This window comes from Saimiri boliviensis, chromosome 4 (assembly GCF_048565385.1).
Source record: "Saimiri boliviensis isolate mSaiBol1 chromosome 4, mSaiBol1.pri, whole genome shotgun sequence".
NCBI classification, from domain to species: Eukaryota; Metazoa; Chordata; class Mammalia; order Primates; family Cebidae; genus Saimiri; species Saimiri boliviensis.
This window is the reverse complement of record NC_133452.1, coordinates 62,478,777-62,490,545: the sequence shown is the minus strand read 5'-3', so window position 1 is coordinate 62,490,545 and position 11,769 is coordinate 62,478,777. Positions and strand designations below refer to the sequence as shown.

The following is an 11,769-nucleotide window of genomic DNA, read 5'->3' as shown; positions in this document are numbered from 1 at the left end:
AATCTTAATGCCGCTGATTTGGTCGGCGCAGTGGGTTGCTCAGATTTCGGCGCTGAGAATCAGTAAGTTGGACGTCCACGCAGAAACCTAATTACAAAGACGGTGAATTCAAAGACCACAGATGGATAAATTTATAACCAAGGGAGGAAAACGGCCAAAAAAGGCTGAGAATGCCCAAGATCAGAACGCTTCTTCCTCAGCGGGGGATCACAGTTCCTCATCAGCAATGGAACAAGGCTTGATGGAGAACGAGTGTGTTCCAATTACAGAAGCAGGCTTCAAAATGTGGATAATGAGAAACTTCTGTGAATTAAAAGAACTTGTTTTAACCCAATCTAAAGCAACTAAGAACTTTGAAAAAAGATTTGATGAAATGTTAACAATAATACACAATTTAGAGAGGAATATAAGTGAATTGATGGAGCTGAAAAACACAATAGGAGAACTTCATGAAGTATGCACAAGTTTTAACAGCCGAATTGATCAAGCAGAAGAAAGGATATCAGAGGTCGAAGACCAACTCAATGAAATAAAACAAGAAGACAAGATTAGAGAAAAAAGGATAAAAAGGAACGAGCAAAGTCTCCAAGAAATATGGGACTATGTGAAAAGACCTAATCTACGCTTGATAGGTGTACCTGAATGTGACGAAGAGAATGAATCCAAGCTGGAAAATACGCTTCAGGACATTATTCAGGAAAATTTTCCCAGCCTAGTAAGGCAGGATAATATTCAACTCCAGGTAATACAGAGAACACCACAGAGATATTCCTCAAGAAGAGCAACTCCAAGGCACATAATCGTCAGATTCACCAGGGTTGAAATGAAGGAGAAAATACTAAGGGCAGCCAGAGAGAAAGGTCAGGTTACCCACAAAGGGAAGCCTATCAGACTCACAGCAGATCTCTCAGCAGAAACCCTACAAGCCAGAAGAGAGTGGGGGCCAATATTCAACATCCTTAAAGAAAAGAACTTTCAACCCAGAATTTCACATCCAGCCAAACTAAGCTTCACAAGTGAAGGAAAAATAAAGTTTTTTGTGAATAAGCAAGCACTCAGAGATTTCATCACCACCAGGCCTGCTTTACAAGAGCTTCTGAAAGAACCACTACACATAGAAAGGAACAAACAGTATCAGCCTTTCTAAAAAAATTATCAAAAAGAGCATCAATATAATGAAGAATTTACATCAACTAATGGACAAAATAGCCAGCTAATGGCAGTATTAAACTCATATATATTATTATTAATTCTAAATTTAAATTGACTAAATCCCCCAATCCAAAGACAGGCAATTTGAATAAAAAACTAAAACCCATCAGTATGCTGCATCCAGATCCATCTCACATTCAAGGATACACAAAGACTCCAAACAAGGGATGGAGAAAGATTTACCAACCAAACAGAGAGCTAAAATAAATAAATAAAAAGCAGAAGTTACAATTAAGCAACAAAGATCAAAAGAAGCAAAGAAGGACATTATATAATGATAAAAGGATCAATGCAACAACAAGAAGAGCTAAAGATCCTAAATATATACGCACCCAATACAGGAATACGCAGACATACAAGACTTATAAAGAGACTTAGACTCCCACATAATAATAGTGGGAGACTTCAACATTAATATTAGACAGATCAATGAGACAAAATTAACAACGATATTCAGGACTTGAACTCAGATCTGGAACAAGTAAATGTAATTAACATTTATAGAACTCTCCACTTTAAATATACAAAATATACACTCTTATCAGTACCACATCATATCAACTTAGAAGTTTAAACGAAATGTTGGTTGGCTCCTTGTTTGTTATTCTCTTCCCTCATTTTCTTTTATATCTCCATTATTAAGGACAATTATAGGCATACCCATATTTAGACTGCATTCTAGCCCAGGCAATAAAGCAATACCCCCATTCTCTCTCCCTCTTCCTCTTTCTCTTTCTTCCTCTTCTTTATTCTTTTTCTAAAAAAAAAAACATGTATGAATTATATATGTCTTTTTGTTTCATCCAGCCATCTGTAGCCCATTAACAGAATGCTCAGACATGGACAATAATAATTAGATTCCATAATCTCAGATAGTTCAGTAACTTTCTCTTAGTAAAAGGCATCATTTTATTTATTTGTTTGTTTATTTTGAGACAGGCTTGCTCTGTTGCCCAGGCTGGAGTGCAGTGGCACCATCTCAGCTCAGGGCAACCTCCACACCCCAGGTTTAAGCGATTCTTCTGCTTCAGCTTCCCAAGTAGCTGAGATTACAGGTGCACACCACCACACTCAGCTAATTTTTGTATTTTAGTAGAAACAGGGTTTTGCCATGTTGGCCAGGGTGGTCTCAAACTCCTGACCTCAAGTGATCCACTAACCTCAGCCTCCCAATGTGCTGGGATTATAGGCGTGAGCCACCACGCCTGGCAAAAGTCATAATTTTAAACACATTTTAGACCTGGTGCAGTGTCTCACATCTATAATCCCAACACTTTAGGAGGTGAAAAAGGGAGAATCACTTGAGGCCAGGAGGTCAAGACCAGTCTGGACAACATAGCAAACCCTATCTCTACAAAAAATTTTAAAATTAGTTGGGCGTGGGCCGGGCGAGGTGGCTCAAGCCTGTAATCCCAGCACTTTGGGAGGCCAAGGCGGGTGGATCACGAGGTCAAGGGATCGAGACCATCCTGGTCAACATGGTGAAACCCCGTCTCTACTAAAAATACAAAAAATCAGCTGGGCATGGTGGCGCATGCCTGTAATCCCAGCTACTCAGGAGGCTGAGGCAGGAGAATTGCCTGGACCCAGGAGGCGGAGGTTGCGGTGAGCCGAGATCGCGCCATTGCATTCCAGCCTGGGTAACAAGAGCGAAACTCAGTCTCAAAAAAAAAAAAAAAAAAAATTAGTTGGGCATGGTGGAGTATGTCTGTAATCCCAGCTACTCGGAGGCTGAGGCAGGAGAATCAGTTGAGCCCAGGAGTTAGAGGCTACAGTAAGCTATGATCATGCCACTGCACCCCAACCTGAGTGACAGAGCCAGACCCTGCCTCTTAAAAAAAAAAAAGTTAACACATTCTACCTGTATTTGGTTATCATAAAATGGCTTTTTAAAAATTTTTGGGACTCTCTCTTCCCGCCGCCCAAGATGCCGAAAGGAAAGAAGGCCAAGGGGAATAAGGTGGCTCCGGCCCCTGCTGTCGTGAAGAAGCAGGAGGCTAAGAAAGTGGTGAATCCCCTGTTTGAGAAAAGGCCTAAGAATTTTGGCATTGGACAGGACATCCAGCCCAAAAGAGACGTCACCCGCTTTGTGAAATGGCCCCGCTATATCAGGTTGCAGCGTCAGAAAAACATCCTCTATAAGCGGCTGAAAGTGCCTCCTGCAATTAACCAGTTCACCCAGGCCCTGGACCGCCAAACAGCTACTCAGCTGCTTAAGCTGGCGCACAAGTATAGACCAGAAACAAAGCAAGAGAAGAAGCAGAGGCTGTTGGCCCAGGCAGAGAAGAAAACAGCTGGCAAAGGGGACGTCTCCACAAAGAGACCACCTGTCCTTCAAGCAGGAGTTAACACCATCACCACCAAGAAAGCTCAGCTGGTGGTGACTGCACATGACGTGGATCCCATCGAGCTGGTTGTCTTCTTGCCTGCCCTGCATCGTAAAATGGGGGTCCCTTACTGCATCACCAAGAGGAAGGCAAGACTGGGATGTCTAGTCCACAGGAAGACCTGCACCACTGTCACCTTCACACACGTGAACTCGGAAGACAAAGGTGCTTTGGCTAAGCTGGTGGAAGCTATCCGCACCAACTACAATGATAGATACGATGAGATCCGCCGTCACGGGGGAAGCAATTTCCTGGGTCCCAAGTCTGTGGCTCGCATCGCCAAGCTCGAAAAGGCAAAGGCTAAAGAACTTGCCACGAAACTGGGTTAAATGTACACAGTTGAGTTTTCTGTACATAAAAATAATTAATACAAATTTTCCTTCCAAAAAAATTTTTTTGGGGGGTTTGGTTTACTTTGGCAGGAGTTGGTTTAGTTTTTTTGGTTTTTTTAATTTTGAGACAGTCTCACTCTGTCACTCAGGCTGAAACAGGGCTCCACTGCACCCTGCTGACTGCAACTTCTATCCCCTGGGTTTAAGTGATTCTTGTGCCTCAGCCACTCAAGTAGCTGGGATTACAGCTAAATTTTGTATTTTTTGTAGAGACAGGGTTTCACCTTGCTGGCTAGGCTGGTCTCGAACTCCTGACCTCAAATGATCTGCCTACCTCAGCCTCCCAAAGTGCTGGGATTATAGGCATAAGCTATCTCTCTTGGCCCATTACAAAGTTATATTCATCGATTTAGAAAGAGAAATTATATTTTAACAGCTGTTAACTTGATTTATAGCATTTACATACTTGGAATGTGCCTCCATTTTTATGCTTGCCCTAAATGTTGGTGACCTAGAATGAATTAGGTGCCTGTTATTAATCTATCAGAATTAAAAGCATATTATCTGTCTGGCACATTTACTCACGGCTGAAATATCTGCAATCATTCAGAAATGAGAGATGCCCTTTTCAAAAAGAAGGCCAGGCACGGTGGCTCATGCCCATAATCCCAGCAAATTGGGAAGTCAAGGCAGAAGGATCACTTGAGGCTGTGCCTGTCTATGAAAATGTTAAAGATCAGCCGGGCATGGTGCTGTGCACCTGTAGTCTCAGCTACTCAGGAGGCTGAGGCGAGAGGATTGCTGGAGCTCAGGATTTCAAGGTTACCGTGAGCTATGATCATACCACTGTATCCCAACCTGGAGACAGAGTGAGACCCTGCCTCTAATAAATAATAATAATAAATATAAGTTAAAAAGAAACTATTGCTGAAAATTGTTCATTTATGATGCTGTCTTATGATAGGATGTCATGGAGAGTAATATATAAACCAGAGACATCCCTTTGTAAAGTTATATGCAGAAAGGTCATATATCTCAAAGGAAGGAGAAAACGGCAGGGGAAAGAAAGTAGGTAAATTGCCGGGCGCGGTGGCTCAAGCCTGTAATCCCAGCACTTTGGGAGGCCGAGGCGGGTGGATCACAAGGTCGAGAGATCGAGACCATCCTGGTCAACATGGTGAAACCCCGTCTCTACTAAAAATACAAAAAAAATTAGCTGGGCATGGTGGCACGTGCCTGTAATCCCAGCTACTCAGGAGGCTGAGGCAGGAGAATTGCCTGAGCCCAGGAGGCGGAGGTTGCGGTGAGCCGAGATCGCGCCATTGCACTCCAGCCTGGGTAACAAGAGCGAAACTCCGTCTCAAAAAAAAGAAAAAAAAAAAAAAAAGAAAGTAGGTAAATTGAAGTAGACATCTCTGCTGTTATTGAAAGGACCAGATCAATGTGGGTGTCAGACTTAATAGCTGGGGAAATGAGAAGAGAAATTGGCCACTCTCAGAGACTTAGAAATACACTGTGGACGAGCAGGTAAAAGTAGCAACTTGTTAAGAGAAAAGAAGAGCAAAAGTACAAGGAAGAGGCAGGGGCAGAAATCAAGATTTGTTGCATCTGCCATGTGCCAGGCCCAGTGCTAAGCATATAACATGCCTCGATGATACCTTCAGCTACGCAACACACCGGAGGTTTAATAGGATTTAGCATATGAAAGCTGTATGGAGATGGCAATTTTTTTTTTTTAAATTTATTTATTTTACTTTAGGTGCATACTACATCTGGCATTTCTTCCCAGGTTATCCCTCCCTTCCTTCCCCACCCCACCCCCCGCTGTCTCTCCCCTATCCCCGACAACTGCCCTCAGTGTGTGATGCTCCTCTGCCTGAGTCCACATGTTCTCATTGCTCAACACCCACCTATGAGTGAGAACATACGGTGTTTGGTTTTCTGTTCTTCTGTCAGTTTGCTGAGAATGATGTTTTCCAGATTCATCCAAGTCCCTACAAAGGACATGAACTCATCGTTTTTTTTATGGCTGTGTAGTATTCCATGCTGTATATGTACCACATTTTCTTTGTCCAGTCTATCATTGATGGGCATTTGGGTTGGTTCCAGGTCTTTGCTATTGTACACAGGGCTTGAAGGAGGCTACTTTAAACAGCCCCTAATACCTGTCAGGCAAAGTTCAAAATTTCCGCAACCTCCGCCTCCTGGGTTCAGGCAATTCTCTCCTGCCTCAGCCTCCTGAGTAGCTGGGAGTACAGGCGCGCGCCACCATGCCCAGCTAGTTTTTTGTATTTTTAGTAGAGACGGGGTTTCACCATGTTGACCAGGATGGTCTCGATCTCTCGACCTCGTGATCCACCCACCTCAGCCTCCCAAAGTGCTGGGATTACAGGCTTGAGCCACTGCTCCCAGCTAGTTCAAAATTTTTAAAAGGTAGCCAGGCGTGATCATGATGGCTCACGCCTATAATCCCAGCACTTTGGGAGGCTGAGGCAGGCAGATCACCTGAGGTCAGGAGTTCAAGACCAGGCTGAACATCATGGAGAAACCCTGTCTCTACTAAAAATACAAAATTAGGCCGGGCGTGGTGGCTCACACCTGTAATCTCAGCACTTTGGGAGGCCTAGGCGGGTGGATCACCTTAGGTCAGAAGTTCGAGATCAGCCTGGCCAACATGGTGAAACCCTGTCTAAAAAAAAAAAAAGGCCAGGCGCAGTGGCTCAAGCCTGTAATCCCAGCACTTTGGGAGGCCAAGGCGGGTGGATCACGAGGTCAAGAGATCGAGACCATCCCGGTCAACATTGTGAAACCCCGTCTCTACTAAAAATACAAAAAATTAGCTGGGCATGGTGGCGTGTGCCTGTAATCCCAGCTACTCAGGAGGCTGAGGCAGGAGAATTGCCTGAACCCAGGGGGCAGAGGTTGCGGTGAGCAGAGATCACGCCATTGCACTCCAGCCTGGGTAACAAGAGTGAAACTCCGTCTCAAAAAAAAAAAAAAAAAATACAAAATTAGCCAGGCATGGTGGCACTTGCCTGTAATCCCAGCTACTCAGGAGGCTGATGCAGGAGAATGGCTTGAACCTAGGAGGTGGAGGTTGCAGTGATCTGAGATTGCGCTATTGCACTCCAGCCTGGGCAACAAGAGCAAAACTCCGTCTCAAAAAAAGGCACACACTACCTGTTAACCACCCCAGGCTCACCTTCCCTCCCTTGACATAGTGCACTTCTTACTGCCTCCAGCACACCAGCCGTTTCATGCCTTTGTGTCTTTGTACATGCTATTCACATGGCCAGGGGTGCCTTAGTTCATTGGCGAACTCATGCATCCTTCAAACCCCAGTTCAAATGTTATCTTCTCTGTGAAGTCTTCTCAAAATCTGCCAGGCCTAGCAACTCTTTCTTCTTTCTGCTCCTAAAAGTCCTTTCATAACATAAAGCATTTATCACTTGACATTAAAATTGTTAGTTGCTGAGCCGGGCGCGGTGGCTCACGCCTGTAATCCCAGCACTTTGGGAGGCCGAGGCGGTGGATCACGAGGTCGAGATCGAGACCATCCTGGTCAACATGGTGAAACCCCGTCTCTACTAAAATACAAAAATTAGCCGGGCATGATGGCGCACACCTGTAGTCCCAGCTGCTCGGGAGGCTGAGGCAGGAGAATTGCCTGAACCCAGGAGAAAGAGGTTGCGGTGAGCCGAGATCGCGCCATTGCACTCCAGCCTGGGTAACAAGAGCGAAACTTCGTCTCAAAAAAAAAAAAATTGTTAGTTCCTGTCTCCTCTAGATAGTAGCTCCTAGTGGGCAGTGCAATAGCCCAGCACTACACTAGTGTCAGGAACACACAGGGATGTAATGCTCACTAACCAAAGAATAGTTCAGTGGCCATTCATGGTGGTTCACATCCGTAATCCCAGCAACTTGGGAGGCTGAGGCAGGAGGATTGCTTATGGCCAGGAGTTCTAGCTTTTTTTTTTTTTTGGAGACTGAGTCTAGCTCTGTTGCCAGGCTGGAGTGTCGTGGCACGATCTCAGCTCACTGCAGCCTCTACATCCCAGGTTCAAGCAATTCTCCTGCTTCAGCCTCCCGAGTAGCTGGGACTACAAGGGAGCACCACCAAGCCCAGCTAATTTTTGTATTTTTAGTAGAGATAGGGTTTCACCATGTTGGCCAGGATAGTCCCAATCTCTTGATCTCATGATCTGCCCGCTCAGCCTCCCAAAGTGCTGGAATTACAAGCATGAACCACCATGCCCAGCCTGAGTTCTAACTTTCTAACTAGCCTGGGCAACATACCAAGATGCTGTCTTTAAAAACAATAATACTACAGAATAGTTGAATGGACCAGGCATGGTAGCTCATCGCTATAATCCCAGCACTTTGGGAGGCCAAAATGGGAGAATCACTTGAGGCCAGGAGTTCGAGACCAGCCTGGGTAACATGGGAAAACCCTGTGTATACAAAAAATACAAAAATTAGCTGGGCATGGTGGTCCCAACTACTTGAAGGCTGAGATAGGAGGATCGCTTGAGCCCAGGAGGCAAGGTTTGCAATGAGTTGAGATCACACCACTGCACTCCGGCCTGGGCAACAGAGTGAGACCCTGTCTCAAAAAAAAAAAAAAAAAAAAAAAGCCGGGCGCGGTGGCTCACGCCTGTAATCCCAGCACTTTGGGAGGCCGAGGTGGGTGGATCACGAGGTCAAGAGATCGAGACCATCCCGGTCAACATGGTGAAACCCCGTCTCTACTAAAAATACAAAAAAATTAGCTGGGCATGGTGGCACGTGCCTGTAGTCCCAGCTACTAGGGAGGCTGAGGCAGGAGAATTGCCTGAACCCAGGAGAAAGAGGTTGCGGTGAGCCGAGATCGCGCCATTGCACTCCAGCCTGGGTAACAAGAGCAAAACTCCGTCTCAAAAAAAAAAAAAAAAAAAAAGGGCCGGGCACGGTGGCTCAAGCCTGTAATCCCAGCACTTTGGGAGGCCGAGGCGGGTGGATCACAAGGTCAAGAGATCAAGACCATCCTGGTCAACATGGTGAAACCCCGTCTCTACTAAAAAAAAAAATACAAAAAAATTAGCTGGGCATGGTGGCGTGTGCCTGTAATCCCAGCTACTCAGGAGGCTGAGGCAGGAGAATTGCCTGAACCCAGGAGGCGGAGGCGGCGGTGAGCCGAGATCGTGCCATTGCACTCCAGCCTGGGTAACAAGAGCGAAACTCTGTCTCAAAAAAAAAAAAAAAAAAAAAAAAAAAAATCCTGCCACTGATGCATTTTGGCCGGGCGCGGTGGCTCAGCCTGTAATCCCAGCACTTTGGGAGGCCGAGGCGGGTGGATCACAAGGTCGAGAGATCGAGACCATCCTGGTCAACATAGTGAAACCCCGTCTCTACTAAAAAAAAAATACAAAAAACTAGCTGGGCGTGGTGGCGCATGCCTGTAATCTCAGCTACTTAGGAGGCTGAGGCAGGAGAATTGCCTGGGCCCAGGAGGCGGAGGTTGCGGTGAGCCGAGATCGCGCCATTGCACTCCAGCCTGGGTAACGAGAGCGACACTCCATCTCAAAAAAAAAAAAAAAAAGTTCAAGATGATATTTGGTGGGGAAAAAAAAAAAAACCGCTGGGTATGGTGGCTCACGCCTATAATCCCAGCACTTTGGGAGGCCAAGGTGGGCAGATCACCTGAGGTTGGGAGTTTGAGACCAGCCTGGCCAACATGGAGAAACCCTGTCTCTACTAAAAATTAAAAAAATTAGCCAGGTGTGGTGGCGCATGCCTGTAATCCCAGCTACTCAGGGGGCTGAGGCAGGAGAATCACTTGAACCCGGGAGGCAGAGGTTGCAGTGAGCTGAGATTGCACCACTGCACTCCAGTCTGGGCAACAAGAGTGAAACTCCGTCCCCGCCCCCCAAAAAAAGTGAAAAAATAATAATATGACAACCAGTGCATCCAACATCCCTCAGTGATGGAAATATTCTGTATCTGTGCTTCATTATATGGTAGACTCTAGCCACATGCAGCTGCTGTGCACTTGAAATATCAGTGCAAATGGAGAACTGAATTTTTTTTTTTTTTTTTTTTTTTTTTTTTTGAGACAGAATCTTGCTCTGTCATCCAGGCTGGAGTGCAGTGGTGGGATCTCGGCTTACTGCAACCTCTGCTTCTGAGGTTCAAGCAATTCTCCTGCCTCAGCCTGAGTAGCTAGGATTATAGGCGCCTGGCTAATTTTTGTATTTTTAGTAGAGGCAAGGTTTCATCATATTGCCAGGCTGGTCTCAAACTCCTGACTTCATGATTTGCCTGCCTCGGCCTCCCAAAGTGCTGGGATTACAGGTGCGAACCACCGCACCTGGCCAGAACTGAATTTTTACTTAATTTAAGATAACCATGTGTGGCTAGTAGCTACCATATTGGACAGCACGACTTTATATTATCATTGACGCACAACATAGGTAAATTCTACCTCGTTGTAATTTTTTTGTACTAAAAACAAACAAAAACTCAGCCACTTACAAGCTAAGTAATTTCAAGAACCTTCTTTAGCCTTTTTTGCTTCTCAATTGATTCACCTGGAAACCCAGCACGAGGGACCAGATGACAGGAGAAGACTGACAGCTGAAAGCCCGGAGAATTGACCTCGTCCCACCAAGCCCTCTGAAGAGACAGCTGAAGGGAGTAACCTGTATCCCTTCCCCAAATAGGGGGACAAACAATGCTTATACATAGACCCATGTGGATCCCAGGTGTTTCCTGCAGAGCGTAATACATAATGAGTTTATTCCAATCCATGACCAAGAGCACCCTGCTGAAAACATCTACAAACTGATGAAGGCTTAACCCCTTCTTTTCTTCGGGTTGGAGAGGTCTGAGGTCATTTATGTTTTCATACAACTTTCTGTGTCAGGGAGGCTGGGCATGGTGGCTCACGCCTGTAATCCCAACACTTTGGGAGGCTGAGGCAGGTGAATCACCTGAGGTCAGGAGTTGGAAACCAGCCTGGCCAACATGGTGAAACTCCATCTCTACTAAAATATACAAAAATTAGCTGGGCGTGGTGGCAGGCACCTGTAATCCCAGCTACTCGGGAGGATGAGGCAGGAGAATTGTCTGAACCCGGGAGTGTGACGTTGCTGCAAGCTGAAACTGTGACACTGCACTCCAGCCTGGGCGACAGAGCACGACTCCATCTCAAAAAACAAAACGAAACAAAAACCTTTCTTTTTTTTTTTTTTTTGAGACAGAGTTTCACTCTTGTTACCCAGGCTGGAGTGCGATGGCGCCATCTCGGCTCACCACAACCTCCGTCTCCTGGGTTCAGGCAATTCTCCTGCCTCAGCCTCCTGAGTAGCTGGGATTACAGGCACACACCACCATGCCCAGCTAATTTTTTTGTATTTTTAGTAGAGACGGGGTTTCACCATGTTGACCAGGATGGTCTCGATCTCTTGATCTTGTGATCCACCCACCTCGGCCTCCCAAAGTGCTGGGATTACAGGCGTGAGCCACTGCGCCCAGCAACAAAAACCTTTCTGTGTCAGGGATAAATCACTCAACTTCTTTCCCATAGGTTTTCGGGCCTACAGAGAATGAGGCTTGTAAAAGCAATGGAGTTTATAATTAGGTTCACTAAGCCTGATTATCTGATTTTCTCCTGCAAAAGAAGCACTTTGCAATCCCTAAACTCCAAGAAGAAAAAATGCTAAATCCCCTTTCCAGATTTTCTGAGATAACTGAGTTTATGTGTGCATAACAGTGGGAAAGACTTATTCAGTTCCCTTTTTTTTTTTGAGTCGGAGTTTCGCTCTTGTTACCCAGGCTGGAGTGCAATGGCGTGATCTCGG

General features: G+C 45.6%; 1 pseudogene; it reads left to right on the top strand.

Moving 5' to 3' along the window:
• The first annotated feature begins 3,139 nt into the window (after positions 1-3,139).
• Positions 3,140-3,928, top strand: LOC120363210 (large ribosomal subunit protein eL8 pseudogene; annotated as a pseudogene).
• Positions 3,929-11,769: the final 7,841 nt, after the last annotated feature.